The sequence below is a fragment of the Macrobrachium nipponense genome, chromosome 19 (genome assembly GCF_015104395.2).
Source record: "Macrobrachium nipponense isolate FS-2020 chromosome 19, ASM1510439v2, whole genome shotgun sequence".
Taxonomy (NCBI): domain Eukaryota; kingdom Metazoa; phylum Arthropoda; class Malacostraca; order Decapoda; family Palaemonidae; genus Macrobrachium; species Macrobrachium nipponense.
In genome coordinates, this window is record NC_061088.1 from 31,163,100 (window position 1) to 31,185,220 (window position 22,121).

The 22,121-nt window shown below is 36.1% G+C and overlaps 1 long non-coding RNA gene across 1 annotated transcript in view; it reads left to right on the top strand.

The window, feature by feature from the left end:
• The first annotated feature begins 359 nt into the window (after nucleotides 1-359).
• The window catches only part of LOC135215602 (uncharacterized), a 178,517-nt gene continuing 156,755 nt past the window's right edge, over nucleotides 360-22,121 (top strand). The window contains exon 1 of the long non-coding RNA XR_010314741.1: nucleotides 360-453. This is a non-coding gene — a long non-coding RNA (uncharacterized LOC135215602). The remainder of the gene's footprint in view (nucleotides 454-22,121) is intronic.

Below are 22,121 nucleotides of genomic sequence, written 5' to 3' on the forward strand. Positions count from 1 at the left end.
TATTTTGACTTTGTTTTACTTTTTATCATAACATGATTATACTCTGTTTTATTCCAACTGTCCATCCGCCTGTGGTGGTCGCGCATGGGAACACTGCGTCCCGTGCTTAAGTAGTTACGTTATGTCTAAATTTTAGGTAAATAAAAGGATATCTGGGTGTACATTTGCAACTGGAAAGTGTTTTAATAATTTACTTTATGCGAATTACACCGTTAATATTCGAAATAGGATATTATATAAAGCCCGGGACGCAGTGTTGCCATGCGCAAACACCATAGACGGATGGAATGAAAAAAAAACAGAGTATAGTAACTTCACTGCCAGATTGCGAAGTATAATAATATTCTTTATTATGGCACAGGCTGGCTCTGGGGCAGAGAGGTCTTGCAAAGGACTATTGACATAAAGGATCCATTGGATGTTCGTCGCTTTATATTTGAGATGATATAAAAGGTAATTGTAAAATTGGGGTCATACTATTATATAAATTATATATGTTATAATCCTATATATATATATATATATAGGATATATATATATATATATATATATATATATATATATATAATATATATATATATATATATATAATGAAGATAGATAGATGGATAGATAGACTTTCTTCTTTTCCTGTCTAAAAGCAATAAACACTCCTCCTCTCGCAGATCATACCTGAATTGGACATGTATATGTATTTATGAGTGAGAATCGAGTGATATTCATCGTTCAGGAGTTTGCCTTTCTTTATTTGCTTCTTTATTTGGGTTCAAGGCTCGTAGTGATGGACGTATCCATAAAATAGTTTGAGGAAATCTAGAGGTTAAGAGCCATTGTAGGTAAATTTTATATATATATATATATATATATATATATATATATATATATATATATATATATATATACATGGGTATATTTTGTATCTTAAGCAAATTTATATTAAAATTGATGTCATTGTTCGCAGATACTATCTTTTTCTCAAGACTTTGAAATAGTCTACACTTCTCTCTCTCTTCAGTAAAGCTTCTCAGGAATAAGGAAAAATAATTCAAGATGTTTTCCTGTTTACTTTTTCTAGTCGACGGACCGTTTTCTCGCTCATCTGTGACGTCTTCTGAACTGAACTACAATTTAACGAACAAGGTTTTTACTGCTGAGAGTATGTGTGTGTGTGTGTGTGTGTGTGTGTGTGTGTGTGTGTGTGTGTGGTGTGACAGACTGACAGCCCTGTCTTGTATAAGATCGCACGTGTATTCCTAGAACTTGTTTTGAAAAGTTATGGGTGTTAAAAAAAAAAATCAACTAATAGAAGTTCAAGAAGAGTTCATTAAAGAAGACAATTTGTCGTTGATATAAGATTCGAATAGGGGCCTTAGGTTACTGTGGTTTGGTAAGGGGAGAGCTGTATAAATTGAGAGAGAGAGAGAGAGAGAGAGAGAGAGAGAGAGAGAGAGAGCAGAAGATGCCGGTTTGAACGCGATAAGAAAAGCGAATTGTGGAGGAGGTGGAAATGGAAAATTAAAATAAATTATAGAGAGAGACTTAACACAGAAGAACGTTATGGATCAGGAAGAAGCGGAGTGGAAAAGAAAGCGAAGAAGAAAACAGGACGTAACAGTTGCCCTTTAACGTTTTTTCCCTCAAAATGTCTCCGAAACGAGGTACTACAGCGTTGTTTATTTATATATATATTGGATTTTTTTCCTCGTTGGAGGGAGCTGGGGAAGCAGTAGCAGTGGCAGAGCAGACGAAGGATTTTGTAAGCTTCTGCGCCAGTAGCCACAAACCTTTGTTTTTGTCTTTTTTTTCTTTGTGTTTTGACGAGTTTATTCAGCAAGTGTAATTTTTAGTTTCCTGGAAAAGGAAACAATTGAGATGGCTTTGTCTGTCCGTCCTTACTTTTTCTTTCCGCCCTCAGATCTTAGATACTATCGAGGCTAGAGGGCTACAAATTGTTCTGTTGATCATCCACCTTCCAATTATCGAACATACCAAATTACAGCCCTCTAGCGTCAGTAGTTTTATTTTAGTTAACGTTAAATTTAGCCATACTCGTGCGTTTGGCAACGACATAAGACAAGCCACCTCCGAGCCTTGATTCAAGCTTCATGGGCCACGGCTCATACAGCATTATACCGAGACCACCAAAAGATAGATCTATTTTCGGTGGCCTTAATACTCTGTAGAGATTTTCGGCGCCATTTTTACTTGTTAATTATTCCACCTTATCATTGGTACTTGTCTGATACAATTCCTAAAGAACTTCTGATCTTTATTGTTTTGTAAAAGAAAACTATTGCGCCGGCTATGTCTGTCCGTCCGCTCTCAGATCTTAAAAATTACAGATTCTAAAGGGCTGCGAATTGGTATGTTGATCATCCACCCTCCAGCCATCAAAGTAACAAATTGCAGCCCTCTAGCCCTGTTTTTTTTTTTTTTTTTTTTTTTAGGCTAAAGTTGACCATAATCGTACTTTTGGCAGCTGTATAGATACCAATAACAGAGGCCTCCACTGGACCGTGGGTGAGTTTCATGGGTCGTGCCTAAGAGTTTTATGGGCCGTGGCTCAGGCCACCATAGGACAGAAAACTCGATTTTTTAAAAATTAGATAAACTAAAACTTGCGGAATCAAAAATTAAACTTAATGAAAGAAAAAATTATGAATTTTGGAACGGAAAATCCACTTTCGTTTTCCGTGATAGTTGAATCAATTATGGATCAATTATTGTATCCGGTGTTCCTGCTTGTGTGGGTGTGCGCAGGCGCGCGTTCGCCACCAGAACTGTCTTAAATCATTATCCGTGGTAATTGGACTTGTGTTGAGTGGGTGAGTTTTGATGCTATTTCTGCATTATCTTGAAAAAATTTTCATCTTTCGTGTGTGTTATGATATTTTGTTAGTTGTTGCCTTTTTTTTTATAATGTTTCATGATGACATTAATTACTCTATAGCATTTACAATTATTATTATTGTAGTTGTTATTATTATTATTATAGGGACAGTAGTTTAAATATTTAATACCATATTTGTTGTTTATTTTTCTGTCGATCACCATATTCATGGCATCTCCCGCTCTAAAAAAAAAATAATAATAAAAACGATAAAAGCCATACTGTCCACAAAGCTTTCGGTTTAAGGCAACATCTACATATCTTCGTATTCTTTGTTACATTTTCGCCGTTGGTGATTGTGTGCGCGCGTTTGTGGAATTGCGTGCCCGGGCACTTTTTATTTATTTATTTATTTTTTTAGTGGCGGAGGATGAAATAAGGAAGGTTATTTCTTTCGACCTTCAAAGAAAACAAAAAATAGTGTCGAACCGAAGATTTCACAATATTATATATGTATATATATATACGGTATATATATATATACTATATATATATATATATATATATATGTATATATGTATATATATATATATGTATATATATATATATATATATATATATATATATATATATATATATATATATATGTGTGTGTGTGTGTTTTTGTGTGTGTGTGTGTGTGTGTGTGTGTGGTGTTCGATGTTTTTGCTACAAAACTACTGGTTTGTTACAACAAATATATATATATATATATATATATATACTATATGTATATATATATATATATATATATGTAGTTAATAAGGGAAGCTAAAGACTAGCGCCTGAAGGACGGAGAGTTGTGTGAGCGTTGGAAAATGGAGCCACGAAGAAAGTTTCAAAATTGGGCGGAAGAGGGAATCATTGCAAAACTTGGTTTTGTTTATCTTTAGAGAACGGGTGGCGTCGGCAACCTATTTCCTGTATCTCAACCGGGACGAGAGGAAAGATAGAGTCCTGAGAGGAAACATGATTGCGGCCTGTTTGATCACGGTAGGATCTTGGGAGAGCAACGTAAGAAAAGGAATGACAGGAGACAGTTTACTGGTGCCTGACGTGATACAAACGGTGATTGCAGTTTACGTTGTGTATTGAGACTGCTTTATATCGCTTGTACTACTGTTTAGATGAGTTATATTCTTTTGGCCTCTCCTTTCTTTTCTCGAAATTGTTGCATGACGGCTGCATGAAACTAAGGAATATTAGTTAATGTTAAAAAAAATCAGCAACAATGAATGGATCCGTTTGTAAGAGACATTATTCGTGCTTTTCCTCTCATTTACTGGTTTTTCTTTTCTTTGTAGGTGGTTCTATTCTGTTCCTGAAATTAAATAGTTTTCCTAAATGAGTAAATGGTGATTGAGAAAGAGTATATAGGGACTTAGCTTTGTAAGGTACAATTACAGTTATCTGTAACCTCCATTGTTGTTCCCTATCAAGATAGCGAAGTCTTGCCTCAGAAGCGGCGAATGTATCTTTGTGTGTTGCAGTGGGGCTTTAACCTGGTTTAGTGTCTTGAGGATTCTTAACCTTTTCTTTTAAAGTTAATTTACGCGTGCGTGCTCTCATCGTGCATAGTAGTGGTCTCTTAGGAGGATTAAAGTGTTTGCTGAGAACATTGTTTTCCTGAACCCAAGGAATATGTAGTCGAACTTGAGAACATTAGCTGTTTACTGAAGAGGTGATTTGCTGGCATCAACACCAAAACAAGTGGGTGTCTGATTCAGGTCTCCTGGATATAGGCAATAACAATGATGGGTGCTGTTGAACGACAAGGTGTGATTGTAAGGACAGTGAGTGGTTACATAAAAATCTAATATATTTTAGAAGTTTTGACACGAAGGCCAGTGAGGCGTCATTGTAATGCCATTTGGCTACTAGTGCTTGGCTGTGATGCATCGCCTCTAACAACACATCCCCCAAGTTTCAACTTTTACCGTACTAATCTTCTCTCCGAGGCATTTCACCGACAGTACTGGCTGTCTTATATGCACCTGGGTCCGACATGATGGCATAAGCTGTCATGATCTAAAGCAGATATTTTTAAACTTTTTCCGTACGAGGGCTATATCGTGTATTTTACACATTTTTGCCGATCAAAGAACAAAGGCTATTTCAACTAACAAATACATTTTAATTGAATGCATAATTGTAATATGGAACTTTTGTTTACCTGAAATGAGATTTCGAAAAATGTGGCACACTTCAAGAAAAACACTCCCCAAGAAAGGACTTCAGTGAACCAGAGCAAAAAACCGCAGAATAAACCTGAGCCATTCGTAGAGGCAGAAAAAAAAAGTTAATTCAGTCCTTAACGCTCTATACAATTCTGGGATTTGTGGTTTTTTCGGAACCAACAAATCGGGGAGTTTTGAGCAAAATTAATGGTAATGATGGAAAGCTGCGGTTAAGAACTGCACGTGTCCTTTGTCTGACGCTTTGCTGGAAAGAAAAATCAGGGGGAGTAGTTTTGTTTATAGATATTTCAAGTTGCTGAGTGCCGGAGTAAACTTTTGTGGCGTGCTTGCGGGCAGTAATATGGAGACTCCTAGGAGCCTAGAGCAATGAAGGGTGGTGTAGATGCTGTACTGATAATGAAGAAGCTATTTTAATCCTGTGCCTAGTCTGAAGGAATGCTATTGTGAACACTGTACAAGCAAAGTAAAAAAACATACATTTAAAAAAAGTGAGACAAAGAGAGAAAAGGTCAAGTTGTCCGTACAAAGAAATAAAGTATATTTTTTTTATCTTAAGGAGACAGACACGAACAATGTAAGAGCTGTGGTCGAATCATCTAAAGTAATGATAGATTTTCTTCTCAAAAAGTTAGGTCAGGTGCTGCAAGGGAGTTCATGGGAGGTTTGAGAATTCCACATCCTGGAAATGAATGCTGTGGGGAAGGGTTAGTATGGTTGACCTTCAGGTTTTTGACGTTTTATCAGGAAAAGAGCGGTCTGACTCTTTTTACAGTTATTTTATGCATGCTATAAGTAGATAAATTTCTCTATTCCCAATAGTAATATTGTCAGTGCAGTTTGATTAAATGTGTGTGTTCTTCTAGAGGGATAACTTAGAGCCAGGTTCCCAACTTTATTTCAAATAAGCGCTGTGGTTCTATGAATTATTCAATGTCTTTTGCTATTCTTAAATATTCCAAGTGAATCTGGGCATTTGCATAATTTTTCTCCTTTTTTTTCATTTTGTTTGATAAAACTTTGTTAATGTTTCAGATTTCCTTATGAATGTATTTACTTAAAATTTTAAGTATTGCGCTTTCCTTGGCATATATTTTTAATCCTGGTATAGTTGCCTTTGTAATCGTATACCTTTTCTGTTTATTATTTTTCTTGACGCGTAATTTTTTTAATTTCCCCAGTAATTTATATCAAGGACATGATGTTTGTCCTCTAACAAAGAAAAATAAATAAAATAGATAAATAGTAAAAAATAAAAGGAAGGATACTAAACAGATTTTTTTTTTACCTGGGTTCGTATGATCTGCCATCTGTTTCCGAAGAATGTAAACTTTGCTAAGGTGTAGCATCTGTTGCGGAAATATTTCAGTTCGTTGTTGCAAAGTTTTTTTTTTTCTCGGTGGGAGGATGTGATGTGCCTCTCTCTCTCTCTCTCTCTCTCTCTCTCTCTCTCTCTCTCTCTCTCTCTCATGTGTGAGAACAAAGCCAATCACTCTGTCACACCTTGTGTGTTGTTTTCTTTTCCGTCCAACATCTTCCTTCCTTCTTCCCATTAGTATTATCCCTTGCTATTCCCCTACACACCCACATCCCCCTCCCCCCACCTTTCTATTTTTATTACCCATCTCTGAGACTTATCTCATTGGGTTGAACTTGACGACAGTACTGAAATAGACCCCAAGCTTTGGCACTGGTTCAGTGAGACCCCCGAGTTCTCGTTGTTCATTGAGGTTTAAGCGGACATACTTTGGTCAGCTCTCTCTCTCTCTCTCTCTCTCTCTCTCTCTCCTCTCTCTCTGGGTAACTCCTAAGTAAATTCCCTCGTGCCTGTCTCTATGATTCTAAAATGAGTCTTGTCATTCCGTCTCGAAGTCTCCCCTCTTTCATGATCTTTTAACTCTGCCTTTGAAGTGCTTTCTCTCGAGCTGTTTTGGGTTTGTTGCTGTTGCGAAGACCAGGCATTGACCTCCTCAGTCTTTGATTTCTCTTTTTGTTCTTGTTTGAGCTGGTATCTGGCACTGACCTCTATACATTGTTGTTATATTTTGTAGCGTTTCCCGAGATATGTGGTTCTCCGTGAAGATAATCTAAGTTTAAGCTTAGTTTGGTCGATGTCGTTGTTCTTTGTTTTTCCTTTTTTAATTGTTGCATAGCTTACGGTTGCATTTTTTTTTTTTTGGTACGGTCTTAATTTCTTTTTATGAATAAGTTTTGGATGTTTTTTTTTTTTTTTGTTTTTTTTTAATCATTATCATCAGCGTCACTGAAATGACGCAGAGCGCTTAATATACGTCGTTGCCGCGCATTCTCATATTCTTGGTATTCCGCGAACGTTGACCTTGAATAACATCCACAACATCGGAGATAGGGCGACGGGAAATCCGAAACACAATAACACCATGAGGTGGGAGCAGAAGATCCGAAGTGATCCTTTTGTCACGCAGAAGTGGTTGAAAGAAGTTTTGTTTTCCCTGTTATGTGATTTGTGTGTGTCAGATTGTTTGGTTATTAATGAATGTGTGTAGTAGTTTGCTTATCGGTCATTTAAACTAAAAAGTAACCGTTTTACAGAACTTAGTTTTGGTGTCCTTGATCAAAATTACTATTATAGAAAATTACATGATATATATATATATATATATATATATATATATATATATATATATATATATATAAAGGTTTTTTGCCACGAAGGAAAAAATGATAAAGCGAGATAGCTGAGTACTTTCGGTCCTGTTCGGACCCTTTGCCTCAGTAAAGGGTCCGAACAGGACCGAAAGTACTTGGCTATCCCGCTTTTTCATTTTTTCCTTCGCGGCAAAAAACCTTTGATTTATACATAGCATCACGTTTTATATACTTCGTGATCAAGTTATTCATATATATATATATATATATATATCTATATATATATATATATATATATATAAGAAAAGTAATACAATTAAAAAGATTATATTTATATGTGAAATTGTATACGATCACAAAGACGATATTTGTGTGTAAAATTTCCAGAATTGCTTCTGCAATTATGCAGTGTTCTCTCCCTCTCTCTCTCTCTTTTCCAAACAATCGTCCTTCACGTCTGATATTTAGCATTCGTATGCCTTAGTTCTGTTGAAGGCTCCGATATTAGAAGGTAGTCGTTTGGTGAGTGAAACAAGACCGTATTTTTAATAATTACGTATATTTTTCTCTACAGTCATGACGAAACTAGATCCACGAGTGATGGGAAATAAATGAACAAATCGCAGATTGACAACAACAATTATAATGCTCCCTTCTAGTTATAATTTCAGTATTTCATACTTCTAAAACGTTGGAAGATAAATTCAACTTTACATTATATATTGATAACAATTTATATATATATATTATATATTTATAAATATACACATATATATATGAACAAATTTACAGCCACGAACGAAAACTGGAAAATTGAAACCTGGAGATGCTAAGTATTTTCGTCTTGTTACCCAGACATGTGAACATGTCTTGGTAATAGGACGAAAGTACTTGGCAACTCCAGCGTTTCAATTTTCTTTCGTGGCTGTAACTTTTTTCGTATAATCATCACGTTTTTTTTATATCTTCATGATTTAAGATCAAACATACATATATATATATGTGTATATATATCTATATATATATATATATATATATATATATATATATATATATATATATATATTTATGGTCGTATTGTTGTATTCACAAGGCCTTTTCAGTTGACATATCTGGTTCCAGTAAAAGAACAAGACACGGGTCACGATAACGTTCATACTTTTTAAAGTTCAATTGAGGGTGAACCACCAGTTAGCAAAGTCGTTGCTGATACAGAGAACAAGACGTTGAAATCTCCTCTCTCTCTCTATATATATATCTCCTCTTCCCCCCACTCACCCCCTCCCCTCGCCGCCTAACATCACTAAACATTGCTATTTAACTGTCTTGAAAGAACTCTCTCGCGTTCTGCAAAATTAAACTGCAAAGCCACTTCTATCAACCCAGCAGTTCGGATATTTTGCTGTTGGTAGTTTGTAGCTTTCTACCAACTATGCACTCGTATTTTCTCCCCACATGGCAACCATTTTGATACTAGTATTCTAATCCATATTTCTTTTTCTCTGTTCTTTTTACCACTTCTACATTTCTCCACTTATCTATGCATAATATATATATATATATATAATATATATATATATATATATATATATGTATGTATGTATGTATGTATGTATGTATGTTTGTATGTAGACACATACATGTGTGCGTGTCTGTTTGTCTGTTTCGTATATTTGTATATCGCACCACTTGTAACTGACGTCATTCATATATATATATATATATATATATATATATATATATATATATATATATATAGAGAGAGAGAGAGAGAGAGAGAACGAGAGAGAGAGAGAGAGAGAGAGTCGGCCTTTGCTCCTTGTTTATTTCATTAGAGAGAAGTGTGATGTCGTCGTGTTCATTCCAGTGGTATTTTTTGCCCCAGAAATTTCCTGGTCGACTTTTCTGAACTTCGGCTTCCAGAGAAAAATAGGAGCAGCCGAAATGTGGAATATTTATTTCTTTCTTAACAAATTTGCTCTCTCTCTCTCTCTCTCTCTCTCTCTCTCTCTCTCATTGTGTCGAATGACCAGTTACTTAACGAATTGGCACTCTCTCTCTCTCTCTCTCTCTCTCTCTTTTCTCATTCTGTTGAACGACCAGTCACTTAACGAATTTCTCTCTCTCTCTCTCTCTCTCTCTCTCTCTCTCTCTCATTCTGTTGAATGACCAGTCACTCAACGAATTTGCTCTCTCTCTCTCTCTCTCTCTCTCTCTCTCTCTCTCTCTCTCTCTCTCTCTGTTGAATGACCAGTCACTTGACGAATTCTCTCTCTCTCTCTCTCTCTCTCTCTCTCTCTCTCTCTCTCTCTCTCTCAGCCTATTCTAGGAGGAGGAATTCTCATAATCTCGTGTTGCAAGTAGCTCTCATTCGAAACAGATCCAGCATTTCCTTTAAAAATGTTTGGTATTGTTCCTCTCTTTCCAGGAAAGTATTGAAAGCACTTGAATCTCTTAGTTTCCAACCATTGTTATATTAAAGAAAGCTTTAACTCAGTCTAAACCCTTCTTATTAAATTTCCTTACTCTGTTACAATAAAATATGGAACTTATAGTGCAGTTGAATGTATTTTAGCAGATGTATTTCCTCTGGGTCAATCCATGTAGTACATTGTCAGTAAATTTTTGAAATTCAGTCTAAGCGTCTTAAAAGATTTCTCTTACAAGTGCTTTCCTTAAACATTGTAAAGGAATTTTTCTAATCACCTTATGAACATTCTTAAAGCATTAAAGCATTATCCGTTTAATTTATTTCACGTTTAGAAAATTTATTTCGTAATTTACTCGCCCTTTTTTTTTGCGCAAGGGATGACTGTGTGATGATGTCGAGGGGCTCTCCAATCGTAATTTACTCATCATTTTGCCTTGTTGAGTTTTCTTAGGTCAGCCTTAAAGCAGTTGCAGTACTTTGTGTGCTTTTTTCCCTTTAAACCTTCTGGAATACTAGGAAGAGGATAACGCTAGAATTGAATTAGATTATGAGCAATATAATTCGAACTACATGTTTGTGTGGAGTTAAATGATAGTTCTTGTTATTCTAATTCATGTTATTTTCCGAATCCGAGCTTAAATATACTAGAACATTTCTTAGAGCTCCTAAAATTAGACCAAAGTGAGAACGCGACGGTGGAGTATATGTTCTAAAATAAATGATGATGATAATAATAGTAATAGTATTTGGTATCGTCACTTTCTCGTGATCTTTAAATGGAAAAGTAAAGTCCACAGTAGTATACATGTGTTTATATTGCCAAATACAGGTAGCTTTCCCCAACTTGATCCGTTGGGCCCTTCATCCTGAATAAACATAGAAATAATAATACATTTAGGAGAACATGTTTGGAAATTGGAAAAACTACTTGTTATTCTTTCAGGTAATTCCAGAATTGCTCGATGGTCTATTAGGAAATCTCTGGGAACGTCGTGGCACGGTAGAGGCTGGCACATTGGTTGTTGGTCTTACTTCAGTAATAATGGTATTTAAATGAGAAATTATTTCGGTCTATCAAATATAACGAGATATTTTTTTTTTGCACAACTTAGAGTTGAGTTCTAGCACAGTTAGGTTATAAAATTTCCATCTGACCAAACGTTCAGTTATTTATAGTTTTAGTAAATTTAGGATTTCTTCTGAAGTATGATAGGATGTGTAAGGTAAATATCTATAAAAAGTAAATGAGTTATCCGATATTCTCAAATATGCGCTAATTATGATTTTGACTATTGTGTGAGAAAAATAGAGGCATCAGTGTGATAGTTTTTGAAATGGACGAGATGTGCCATGTAGATATATATATATATATATATATATATATATATATATATATATATATTATATATATATACACATATATATACACATACATACATACACACACACACACACACACACACATATATATATATATATATATATATATATATATATATATATATATATAAACGTTTCAACTTTATGTTTTAATAGATTTCATTAATCAATACAAAGGTACTTACGAATTGAGTTTGTATGTATTCCAACAGTTATTTTTTTCTTATACTCAATCCATATCCACTGTTAATTATTTTTTTTAACCGAGTCTATATGTGCTTTGATAGATTTCTCTTATAAGTCTTCTCCATAAACACTGTAAATGAATTGTTCTTAATTAGCTCATGAACATTTTTGGAGAATTCTTCCTATATTTTATTTCACGCTCAGGAAATTTTCTTTGTAATTTCTCCATCCTGTTTTTGTTTCTTTCTGCAAAGGACGTATAATGACGTTGAGGAGCTCTCGCATCGTAATCAAGACATCATTTTGTCTTGTTGATTTTTTTTATTGTCAGTTTTACGTCAAATCATGTTTTTTTATTTGTTTTATTACCTTTATTCCCTTAAACACTTTGAAGTATTCAGGGAGGATAACTTGGGAGTTGGGTGCGATTTAGAGCATTATTATGAAAACTATGCATTTATGGGAAGAGATATTACTATAGTTCTTGGTATCCTCATGCGTATTATTTTTCGAACTTGGAGATTAAATACGCCAGAACATTTCGTACAGCTTCAAAAACTGGAACAGTGAGAACAAACAGGACGGTGGAGTGAATATTCCAGAATAAATGAGACATAATTAAAAATTGTATTAAAAGAAAAAATAACATCGGTTAGGCAGATATAACAATTTTGTGTGTGTGTGTGTGTGTGTTTGTGCAAAAACTGGGTTTGAGTCCTATAGCAACTAGGTCAAGAGACTTCCATCATTCCAAAAGTTTGTATGTTAATATTTTTGAGCGAACATAGGATTTTTACTGAAAGTTAGTATGGTTTCTAGAGTATGTATCCATTCAAGTAAACGAATTAACCTATATTCTACTATGTTCCTAATTATTATTATTTTTGTATGCGAAAACAGATTTCAGTGTGATGATTGTCGAACTGCAAGAGATTCTCGTCGTAGCAGTCTCTCTCTCTCTCTCTCTCTCTCTCTCTCTCTCTCTCTCTCTCTCTCTCTCTCTCTCGTTACATTTCTTTGTGCAGGATGTCCAGCTAATTATTTTTTACGAACCCGATGAGAATCTGTGTGATTCAGTGACCTCATTGGACTACTTTGTAATTATAATGATAAATGACGTGATAGGCGATAGGGATAATCACAAGTTCTGCGCACCTTGTGACCATTGAGGGTCGATTGCAGACGTTCATCCATTCCTACGAAGACTCACGAGACAGTAAGGTTGAATTTTTAGTATCCCAGACACCAAGAGGAAACGGAATGCGTTCTCAAAAAGATTCTATTTTATAATTTACATTTCTTTATACGGCCTAATCGTAGACTTTCATGTTAAACCTATGTAGTACTATGTTGTATTAAAGCTTTTATTTTTCATTTTGAACTTGGTTTTGTAATTTTGTACAGTAAGTGACGTAAATCAAGTCTTAGTATTTATATACAACTAAAAAACAAATTGAATTAGGTTTTTTTTTTCGTTAGCTACGTTTTTCATTTTTAATTAGGTTTGTTTTCGCCTAATGTCACTACCATTGTCTGAGGCATTTTTGCTACTGAAAACGGAACTCTATGGGACTTTATTCGAAATGAAAAAGAACAGATACGAAATGGCTGTCTATTCAGAATAAAGGAACATCTCTTATTACAAAGACTTTTTATTTTTTTAAAATCTTGTTTCCCCCTTCCTCTCTGTCCCCTCCCCCCCCTTAATCCCCCCACCTCGTCCTTTCATTCTCCTTGTCCCTGTGTTTTCCTTTTTGCGCCAGTCCCGTTTTGTCCCTCCCCTTATCCCATTCTTACCTCCCCTTCTTCTCCTCCTCCTCCTCCCTTCCTACCTCCTCCTCCTCCTCCTCCTCCTTCCTCCCTCCCTCTCCCATGTTCTCCTCGCCTTTTCCTTTTTGCGTCTGTCCCGTATCATGGAGAGGACAAAAGACTTTTAGAATTTGGCTTAGTTGAAAAGATTTTTACTTTGCTTTCAGGGCTGGCGCTCCCTTTGTGTGCTGTGCGTGTGTGTATATGTGTGGGTGGGTGTAGGTGTGGGTGTGGATGTGGGTATGGGTGTGTGTGTGTGGATGAGGGCATGAACAGAATAAAGCAAGCCTAAAGGGGAAGAAATAAAGCAGAATTTAAAGATTTTGGAATAGGTGATATAGACGTAATGTTTGATGGCGTTGTTTGTTGTAGCATAAGATGAAACGAAGGTTGTAATTCCTGGTTTTAATGTGTAGCTACAAACACCACCTACGTTCTGGATTTCTTCACATTTATATTTTAATACGCTTTTTTGTGTAAATTCTGAATCTTCCTAATTTAACATACATGGGAATGTAGGAGTTACGGGCCTTTGTGAATTGTTAAAAATAAAAAATAAAAATAAGTATAACACGTGAACGGGATCAGTAGATTGTGTATAACTATTTTATTATGACTGGTGGCATCAGTATTGGTATAAATGAATTTAAACGTTAATAGTGAACAGAGCTGACATGACTATTGCTTAGCCAACGTTCTTATTCTCCTTCATCATTTTCTACTATCCATCTTCTTCTTTTTCTTCTATCACCAATACAGTGCCTTGTGTGAAGTCTCAGGGCTGAAGGAGCGGCGATACTGGAATCCCCATTTTCCCCTTCGTACCCACGTCAGATTTAAGAGGGATTGAGCTACACTGATTGGTCCATTTATTCATTCGACATTGATAAGCGGTTCCACCATCACAGTGGTTCGCGACACCAGTTGAAGAGATGAATCACAAAAGGAATGATTTTAAGCTCAGCGGTTTTATGACAATTATTTTAAGTAGCATCATGTCACTTCCTTTTCATTTTGTTTCCGTTTTTATTATCTTTGTTAATGTTTGAACAAGCGTAAGTGTATCTTTGAAGTTTCCCGCGCCGTGATACATTATACGGAAGTGGACGACGTCGTAAATTTCCGTGTAGTAGTTTCGTCTGGCCATAAAGGTCATTTTCAAATATTGATGCTTGAGGGGTCATAAACACCCCATGAATTAGAGAGAAAAATTGTAAAGTAAAGGGAAGTCTTCCCATTTCTTTTACAAGTTTTCACAAACTTTATAGTTTTAGTGCCTTATATTAGAGAAAAATTAGCCTACAACTCAATGATCTCACAATGAGAGACACTAATTATTCGTGTAGTGAGAGAGAGACAGAGATTGATGGAGCTTTTTCTAAGAAAAGAGCTTTTATATTTTGTTTATCAATTTTTCTTCCCCTTTGCTTATACTCATACAAGCATGGAGGTAACCCTCTTTTTCGCACCAGATTGGATTCGAGGATATTTACGGCATCGTAAATATTTCGGTGGTAGTTTCTTTTCCCTGTGAAACGGGACCCTTTTCATATGGATATGGACACATTTATGTGCTCCTATGGGAGTGAGAGGGAGAGAGAAAGAAAAAGAGAGTGAGGGGCGAAGGTTATTATGACTTCAAGTGTTTGTCTTGCAGTTTTATTTCTTAACTTAAAAGTTGGTCATATTTTTCCGAGATCATCGAATATGTGGTTATCTAAATCAGTAGATGAAATATTAATATGAACGCTGTATTTTTATGGGATATAGTAAATAGCTGGATGTGTATGATTTAGGTTAATAAGTTTCTTTGATGGTGAAGTCATATTTCAGAAATTCATGGTAATGGTCCCTAGTTTACTCTAGACCATTGCTTACTTTCGAACCATGAATATGGTTCCAAAATCACATTCCCCGAGAGATTGTCTTTATTGTGTGTGCGCGTGCGTGCGTGTGTGTGTGTGTTTATATATATATATATATATATATATATATATATATATATATACTACATACATACATACATACATATATATATATATATATATATATATATATATATATATACACATATATACATATATGTGTGAATGTGTATATATATAATATAAAGATATATTTACATACATGCTTAGAGAGAGAGAGAGAGGTAGATAGATAAGAAGTAGGCTGTAAGTTATGACAGTGTTAAATAAAGCCTTGTGACGTAGGTGAGTAAAATTGGTGGCCGGGTGTCAAGTTGACTTAGTGGAAATCGATGGAATATTATTAGACTGAGCAACGGTTCAAGAAGGGTCTCGGTGAGGCGAAAATAGGCTGTCCTGGGTGACGCTCGTTATCCTGTTGCCTGGATCACGTCATTTACTGCGAATACTCTCTCGTTCTCTCTCTCCCGATTTAGTTTGTGAGGAATTCTTTATTCGGGTAAATATACGTAAGGCTCCTGAGAACTCTCTCTCTCTCTCTCTCTCTCTCTCTCTCTCTCTCTCTCTCTCGTTATTAAAGATAGGTGTAATACAAAGGAATAATTTTTATATAGGATTATCTGTAGCACTAGTGGTAACGCGTCCAGTTCATAGCTGAATGGCTAGTGTTTGTCCCGTAAACAGACCTAGGATGGGGGATGGGTGTCTCAGTTAGCCTAAGGAGTAATTTATGTACTTAATGGTTAATCGACTATTGTAGATCATATCTGGTGTGCACAGAGAGAGAGAGAGAGAGAGAGAGAGAGAGAGAGAGAGAGATATCTGGTAAACAGTGTCAGAAGTATACATCAGAAGGAGAAGGCCTCATCGGTGGTGAAACCATGCAGATTCTTCTAAGGTTGGCCGTGTCTGTACGCAGTATGTTTGTATGTATGTCTGGCTTAAAGTTTCTACATATTCAACTTCTTCAGAACCCGTGGTTTAGCTTCATGTAAATTTGACACAAAACACCCTTTGGCCAAAGTATTCATGTTTGTTCAAATGAGGTTCACTCTCTCTTCGAAACTGATGATTAAGAAATAATGGCAATGGAATTAGGTCATTTGAGAACCTTGTCTGGAACTACTAGACTATAAATAACAAACCTCGGTGGAATGCTTCCTTTTGTTGCTTAGACTAAAGTCTGTTCAAATTATTTCCCCAGGGTCCAGATAGGCCCACAGGAGGGTTCCAAATTTCGCATAAGATTTTGTAATAAAAAGAATTTATAAAAGAACTCGCAGAAATGAAAATGTACAATTTGTCACTGTAATATGCAAGCAACCAAAGTTTTTCACAGGAATACACCTGTGATAATAAATAATAATCTCTAACAGTCTTAAGAAGAACTGTTCTAACTTTATTTCAAGTTTTCCAAAAACAAGGTTCAGTGCCCCTTTAGAAATAGTGAAAATTTAAGATATAAAAATGTTTTCATCTAGAGCTACGTGGCCATAAAAGACAAACCTCCGTTAATGCTTCTTTATGTAGTGTAGATTCAAATTCGTTCGGTGCAAGAGGGGCCAATGTATTAAAAAACTTATGGAGAAGCACAAGGCTGTGGATTGTCAATTTTAATACGCAGCCATACTCATGTAGTGTATACTTATACTAGCAAGTGCAGCAAGGTGGCTCAGGTGAGCTGTGTGGCCTATGGGCCTTTTGTGTATATAAATAATATTCATGGCTGTGACGATAAGAATACATTTTCATTATGAACATTTATCCGTCATTCTTAGAGAGGATTTAGTGAATATATGAGGTCTTCGGGATGATTATTTAGACTCTGCAAGGATATTATGATGCAGTGATGACTCGTTCAGTGTGTTTTGTGATAGCCGGAGGACGATTCAAGTTCATGGGGAGAAGTTTATCTGTTGTGCAAACATACCTGAGTAAGCACACTTATATATATTATATATATTATGTATAATGGGTACTTCTGTGAGAAGGTTGTGTGATCTTCGTGGTTGTTCAGTATTTTCATGGGTGGAGTGATACGAGAGGTCAAAGGAAGTCAGTAGGTATGGGTACTAAGAGCAGGGTTCAGTAAAATAAAAGAACTCATTGATGGAATTTGGAGTGGTTCTTGTTTGCAGATGATTCTCACTAGATATTAAGACAAGAAAATGCTGAAACCTGTGGAAATGTTGCAAAGTTTTCGCATGCTTAGAAAGCTGAGAGTAAATATCAGCTAGTGCTAGGTTATGAAGGCAAATGGAAACTAGAAAGATGGGGTAATGAATGTTAATAGGGATTGCAGAGGAATTGAACAAATAGATTCGTATTGGCATTTCTTTGTAACCATAACAGATGGTGGTAGGACGAGAGATAAGATGAGTCACAAAACAGGCAAGGGCAAAAAACTGTGAAGAGACTTCGACTGTGTGTGGCAACCCTGGGAAGTATGTGAAGTAATTGTTGAGCGCCAGATTCCCCTATATGAGAGTGAAGTGCTGATGGGGAATGGGAATGAAAAAGAAAATTTTCAGGCCAATGAGAGAACTGATTGCATAATATAAATGGAGTAAAAGGTATTGAAGTGTCGAGAATTGTAGTTATACCAGATATTTTGGACATTTGAAAAGTATGGAAACATTTGAAAGAATTATGATTCGGAAGTGTTAAAAGGTTTATGGAAAAAAAAAACTTAAAATTGGGAAGTGTTAGAAGGGAGGACGAGAGTAATACTTAGGCAGCTCTGGAGACATGGAATGATGTAGGTATTTGAAAGGAAGGGTCTAAATATAAAGGAAACATAATAGAGCGTGCAAGATAGAGGCGAATGGCATTGTCTGTTTATGTGAGTACAATGTGCACCTGAACAAGACTTCTGCTAGGGAAAAGTTTTGAAGGTTAATCCAACATTCAGCTGTTTAAGGTATATCTGTTCATAGGTCACATTCACCAAAGACAAGTATTGTAGAGCCACAAAGATCTGCTTTAAATGTTGGATTTTCAAATATTTTAGGACACATTTTCAGTGGGAAGCCTATTCAAACGTAGTAAGAAGTCAAGAATGTAAGAAACCATTTTGATTATATATACATACATAACATACACACACATATATATGTGTATATATATATATATATATATATATATATATATATATATATATATATACATGGTGCGTGTGTTTGTTTGTGAATATACATACATTCATACATATGAATAAAAGTGTGTTTGTAAATAAACACATTTCCGTATTCATTCCATTCATTCATGTATTTCACACTTCCAAAAACTATTCGTACGCTATTCCTCTGATTCCTTTTCATAAAAGGTCTGTTGAGTTGTAATGTAATTTTGTTACTATTAAAGCATTAGGTAAGTCACTCGGCTGAGATTTTTCTAATTCGCCAATGTTGTCCGGTAAATAGCAAATGACAAATACAGTAAAAAAATCATTATTAATTATCTCCTTGCCTAGACTCTTAATGTAAAGTGTACCATATCAAATGACAAATAAAGAAAATAATCATTATTAATTATCTCCTTGCCTAGATTGTTAATGCAAAGTGTACCATATCAAATGACAAATAAAGAAAATAATCAATATTAATTATCTCCTTGCCTAGATTGTTAATGTAAAGTGTACCCAATTATGTTTTTATTCTTCCACTCGTCCTGTCGGTTTTCGGATATCGTTGTGACCAGTGCCACTGTCCCCATATACTCCTAAGATCAGGGGGCAATTTTAGTAATGAACTCAGGAGCTGATGTCAGAATGACCAGTATAGTTATTGCTTTACTTCACTGACTGAAATAGCCCACTCGTGTTGGCTGTGAAAATCTGATAGTTATTTTCATTTTTTCAGTTTGTTTTTACCCGTGCAACTATTATCTTTTTATACTCTGTAAATTTCATGTACAAGAGAAAGACATAGAGAAATCGCCACGGGCAGTGACATAATAATAACGAGCTTTATATCCATATAACGAGATATTTTAAATTTACAGCTGTCGTCATTTCCTAATTTTGGAGGTTGACATTTTGACACCATTATCTTCCTACACCAGTTAAGTTCACTCCGATTATGCATGACAAGAATTTCTTCACTGCTTGCTTGCTTGCTTTGAAGTGAGCGTGTGCTTGCGCTTGATTTCTTCATATCTACACAATTTGCATTCACAAAGTTATAATAAGTATATTTATATTTTCTGTGATAGATACAAATCATGAATTATTCGTGAAATTGAGTTGCAAAATCCTAATCATTAAGTGACAATAGGGAGTTGGAATGGTCGTAGGATACGATAAAAAAAGGTCCATTAAATAATGAGATGAAGCAATGGGATCCGAGGATGATATTAAGAGTATTCCCCACATATCCTAAGAATTCATGGATGGAGAGGATGGACAGCAAGATGAGGAACTGGAAGCGGGAATGGAGGTAAAGTAAAAGGCTAAACATTAGGCGTAGCTGCGGGTCGAAGGAACTCCGGAAACACACTTTAGTCATGCATACGGTGCGCCGTGTGAGGTACACCGACGGCCCTACTTAACCACCCCATGGAGTTACTATTTTTATCCCGAGACAGAGAGAGAGAGAGACAGAGAGAGAGAGAGAGAGAGAGAGACATACTGACAAGACAGACAGAGTGAGAGAGAGAAAGAGAGATAGACAAACAGACAGACAGACAAAGAGAGAGAGAGAGAGAGAGAGACAGACAGACAGACAGACAGACAGAGATTGAGAGAGAGAGAGACAGACAGACAGACAGACAGACAGAGATTGAGCGAGAGAAGAGACAGACAGACAGACGAGAGAGAGAGAGAGAGAGAGAGAGAGAATGTGATTATATCCCTATAAACGTTCCTTTCACTTTCCCTTCCCTGTCATGTATGGGGACTTGATTTCTTCCCTCGCTGATTCAGACGTGCGTAACGTCGCTTCTGTTACGTGTTTTACCTTCGACTTGCATTTTATGTGTCGAGTATGTTGTATGTGATATGTACATCTGTTTTTATTCATTTTGTTGCATATTTATGATAGGATATATTGCGTTTGTGTAAGAATGTCGTATTTATCGAAATTATGTCATTGCCTACGTGTGTATATATTTATGGATTATACATATGAATATTTACCGTCCATATGGCGCTGTATATATAGTGTTTGCATGTCTATACTTTATTCTGCCAGTTACTTAAGTTTGTTTATTGATCCTGTATATACGACTACAATTTTTGATTTGACTGCCACGACAATTTTTGTTATAATGCCCCTTGCCTGCAAAAAGTACCTTCCTAGAACTTGCAACAAGTTGCCTGTTGTAAGTCGCACAACATGAAGTTTGCAAACTCCTTCGTCGTTGCCCCCCCCCCTTTCTTCCCCTTCTTCTTCTCCTCCTCCTCCTCCTCATCATCATCATCATCATCACCATCACCATCATCATCGTTTTGTCGATCCTTCATCAGGTCAAGAGGGCATCATAACAAGTAGCGTTGATACCGCTTGTACCCTTCCTCATCTTCTTCCTCCCCCTTAACCCCCCCCCCCCTCCTGTCCCCCCTCCCGGTCTTCACTCCATTCTCACTAACCCACCTTGCTCTGTCTCTTCCTCACTTATTTTCTTCTCCCATATTCTTCTCGCTCTCTTCCTCATTGGTCTATGAGGGTTTTATTTTAATTTTTTTTTCATTTAGGTTTTGCACCCGTTCTTTGATGATCATTTTTTCAGTCAAATTCTCTCTCTCTCTCTCTCTTCTCTCTCTCTTCTCTTCTCTCTACTCTCTCTCTCTCTCTCTCTCTGTATATTTGCATGCGTTTAATGTTTTTACAATGCATAGTTCATGTTAGTGCTGCACGATTAATGGTGGAACCTATCCAGTGAAGGTCTAGTACATTACTTCATGAAAAACATAGGAATGAAAACGGCCGTGGCATTTGCTTTCGTTGTGGCAGAAAACTGAAAAAAAGAGAAAAACGGTAATTGCGTTATGGTTCGAATTGCACAGACAAAACCGACTAGTCCTTGTCGATCAAGTGCGTTAGAGAATACATCAGTATTTCCATTTTCCGACGTCAGCCTCTCAATTCATATTTCATTCAATTGAGCAGCGTGTGGTCGTGAGTCCTCTACGCCCAATTGCAAGAGCATAGGAATAGGAGCCGTTATCCAGGGCACCCTTCTCTACCCTCCCCTTCCCGGTGGGACCCCCACCCCCAGAGCCATTCAAATCGACCAATCGAAGGCACAGATGAAAAACGTAAATTTACACGATCCTGTGATTGGTTGGTTTGTGGCGTCGTTGGTACGTTAATCTGGATTTCATCATTGTTAGGTTTTTGAGAACTTCTGAGATATGTCATGAAAATAGAAAGGACATAATAGATTTTTGCTAGATTAGAGGAGTTGGAGAGCAGAAGTGGAGATTCAGGGACGTGTAGTCCTGATACCGTGTATGATGAAATGAGCATGACTGATGTGATAATGGACATCAATGTTGAAGAATGTGGAGGATAAGAGAGATATAAAATTGCTAATCTAAATGTGAATGAAAATGAAGTTTAGAAAAGATTCAGATTTGGGAATTTTAATTGTTGCCATTTGATAGTGTTATTTGATAATGGCGGGAGTGTGTGCAGCTGTTAGTAAAAAAAATTTCTTATTTTACTAACATGTTTTTCAGTGCCAGTGACCTCCTTACA